Here is a 2,500-nt window from a genome sequence, read left to right as displayed (position 1 = left end):
TTCCGAGATCAGACGAGATCGGGCGTTGCCAGGCTGGTATGGCCGTACGAAATAAGTTGACAACCATAGGCTACTTATCCATATACAGATTTAGCAATTGACAATGCAAGGTAGTCTCTCTCTCTCTCTCTCTCTCTCTCTCTCTCGTGTCAAAATGAAAACAGCTTCCAGCCCCTTTCATGAAGGACTACTTGTGCATATTGCAAGATGTCAGTTTCTAAGTGAATGAGCAAAAGAGCATACAGCACCTGGTATTCCCAGGCGGTCTCCCATCCAAGTACTAACCAGGCCCGACCCTGCTTAGCTTCCGAGATCAGACGAGATCGGGCGTTGCCAGGCTGGTATGGCCGTACAAAATAAGTTGACAACCATAGGCTACTTATCCATATACAGATTTAGCAATTGACAATGCAAGGTGGTCTCTCTCTCTCTCTCTCGTGTCAAAATGAAAACAGCTTCCAGCCCCTTTCATGAAGGACTACTTGTGCATATTGCAAGATTTCAGTTTCTAAGTGAATGAGCAAAAGAGCATACAGCACCTGGTATTCCCAGGCGGTCTCCCATCCAAGTACTAACCAGGCCCGACCCTGCTTAGCTTCCGAGATCAGACGAGATCGGGCGTTGCCAGGCTGGTATGGCCGTACGAAATAAGTTGACAACCATAGGCTACTTATCCATATACAGATTTAGCAATTGACAATGCAAGGTAGTCTCTCTCTCTCTCTCTCTCTCTCTCTCGTGTCAAAATGAAAACAGCTTCCAGCCCCTTTCATGAAGGACTACTTGTGCATATTGCAAGATGTCAGTTTCTAATTGAATGAGCAAAAGAGCATACAGCACCTGGTATTCCCAGGCGGTCTCCCATCCAAGTACTAACCAGGCCCGACCCTGCTTAGCTTCCGAGATCAGACGAGATCGGGCGTTGCCAGGCTGGTATGGCCGTACGAAATAAGTTGACAACCATAGGCTACTTATCCATATACAGATTTAGCAATTGACAATGCAAGGTAGTCTCTCTCTCTCTCTCTCTCGTGTCAAAATGAAAACAGCTTCCAGCCCCTTTCATGAAGGACTACTTGTGCATATTGCAAGATGTCAGTTTCTAATTGAATGAGCAAAAGAGCATACAGCACCTGGTATTCCCAGGCGGTCTCCCATCCAAGTACTAACCAGGCCCGACCCTGCTTAGCTTCCGAGATCAGACGAGATCGGGCGTTGCCAGGCTGGTATGGCCGTACGAAATAAGTTGACAACCATAGGCTACTTATCCATATACAGATTTAGCAATTGACAATGCAAGGTGGTCTCTCTCTCTCTCGTGTCAAAATGAAAACAGCTTCCAGCCCCTTTCATGAAGGACTACTTGTGCATATTGCAAGATTTCAGTTTCTAAGTGAATGAGCAAAAGAGCATACAGCACCTGGTATTCCCAGGCGGTCTCCCATCCAAGTACTAACCAGGCCCGACCCTGCTTAGCTTCCGAGATCAGACGAGATCGGGCGTTGCCAGGCTGGTATGGCCGTACGAAATAAGTTGACAACCATAGGCTACTTATCCATATACAGATTTAGCAATTGACAATGCAAGGTAGTCTCTCTCTCTCTCTCTCTCTCTCTCTCTCTCGTGTCAAAATGAAAACAGCTTCCAGCCCCTTTCATGAAGGACTACTTGTGCATATTGCAAGATGTCAGTTTCTAAGTGAATGAGCAAAAGAGCATACAGCACCTGGTATTCCCAGGCGGTCTCCCATCCAAGTACTAACCAGGCCCGACCCTGCTTAGCTTCCGAGATCAGACGAGATCGGGCGTTGCCAGGCTGGTATGGCCGTACGAAATAAGTTGACAACCATAGGCTACTTATCCATATACAGATTTAGCAATTGACAATGCAAGGTAGTCTCTCTCTCTCTCTCTCTCTCTCTCTCTCGTGTCAAAATGAAAACAGCTTCCAGCCCCTTTCATGAAGGACTACTTGTGCATATTGCAAGATGTCAGTTTCTAAGTGAATGAGCAAAAGAGCATACAGCACCTGGTATTCCCAGGCGGTCTCCCATCCAAGTACTAACCAGGCCCGACCCTGCTTAGCTTCCGAGATCAGACGAGATCGGGCGTTGCCAGGCTGGTATGGCCGTACGAAATAAGTTGACAACCATAGGCTACTTATCCATATACAGATTTAGCAATTGACAATGCAAGGTGGTCTCTCTCTCTCTCTCTCTCTCTCGTGTCAAAATGAAAACAGCTTCCAGCCCCTTTCATGAAGGACTACTTGTGCATATTGCAAGATTTCAGTTTCTAAGTGAATGAGCAAAAGAGCATACAGCACCTGGTATTCCCAGGCGGTCTCCCATCCAAGTACTAACCAGGCCCGACCCTGCTTAGCTTCCGAGATCAGACGAGATCGGGCGTTGCCAGGCTGGTATGGCCGTACGAAATAAGTTGACAACCATAGGCTACTTATCCATATACAGATTTAGCAATTGACAATGCAAGGTAGTCTC

At 47.0% G+C, this 2,500-nt stretch overlaps 9 non-coding genes across 9 annotated transcripts in view; all 9 read right to left on the bottom strand.

Moving 5' to 3' along the window:
- Positions 1-50, bottom strand: part of LOC146239614 (5S ribosomal RNA) — a 119-nt gene extending 69 nt beyond the window's left edge. The window contains exon 1 of the ribosomal RNA XR_014735740.1: positions 1-50. This exon is cut by the window's left edge and continues 69 nt beyond it. This is a non-coding gene — a ribosomal RNA (5S ribosomal RNA).
- A 186-nt stretch (positions 51-236) lies between these two features.
- Positions 237-355, bottom strand: LOC146239613 (5S ribosomal RNA). Its single transcript, XR_014739598.1, has one exon. It is a non-coding gene; the product is annotated as a 5S ribosomal RNA (ribosomal RNA).
- A 172-nt stretch (positions 356-527) lies between these two features.
- On the bottom strand, positions 528-646 carry LOC146239612 (5S ribosomal RNA). Its single transcript, XR_014735739.1, has one exon. It is a non-coding gene; the product is annotated as a 5S ribosomal RNA (ribosomal RNA).
- Positions 647-828: 182 nt separating this feature from the next.
- LOC146239611 (5S ribosomal RNA) lies at positions 829-947 on the bottom strand. The gene has a single exon (XR_014735738.1). It is a non-coding gene; the product is annotated as a 5S ribosomal RNA (ribosomal RNA).
- Positions 948-1,121: 174 nt separating this feature from the next.
- Positions 1,122-1,240, bottom strand: LOC146239610 (5S ribosomal RNA). The gene has a single exon (XR_014735737.1). It is a non-coding gene; the product is annotated as a 5S ribosomal RNA (ribosomal RNA).
- A 168-nt stretch (positions 1,241-1,408) lies between these two features.
- LOC146239609 (5S ribosomal RNA) lies at positions 1,409-1,527 on the bottom strand. The gene has a single exon (XR_014735736.1). It is a non-coding gene; the product is annotated as a 5S ribosomal RNA (ribosomal RNA).
- A 186-nt stretch (positions 1,528-1,713) lies between these two features.
- Positions 1,714-1,832, bottom strand: LOC146239608 (5S ribosomal RNA). Its single transcript, XR_014735734.1, has one exon. It is a non-coding gene; the product is annotated as a 5S ribosomal RNA (ribosomal RNA).
- Positions 1,833-2,016: 184 nt separating this feature from the next.
- On the bottom strand, positions 2,017-2,135 carry LOC146239607 (5S ribosomal RNA). The gene has a single exon (XR_014735733.1). It is a non-coding gene; the product is annotated as a 5S ribosomal RNA (ribosomal RNA).
- Positions 2,136-2,313: 178 nt separating this feature from the next.
- On the bottom strand, positions 2,314-2,432 carry LOC146239606 (5S ribosomal RNA). Its single transcript, XR_014735732.1, has one exon. It is a non-coding gene; the product is annotated as a 5S ribosomal RNA (ribosomal RNA).
- Positions 2,433-2,500: the final 68 nt, after the last annotated feature.

Source organism: Hypomesus nipponensis, chromosome 20 (genome assembly GCF_054491055.1).
Source record: "Hypomesus nipponensis isolate SF chromosome 20, ASM5449105v1, whole genome shotgun sequence".
NCBI lineage: Eukaryota > Metazoa > Chordata > Actinopteri > Osmeriformes > Osmeridae > Hypomesus > Hypomesus nipponensis.
Note: the sequence above shows the minus strand (reverse complement) of the source record. Positions and strands in the feature narration are given on the sequence as shown.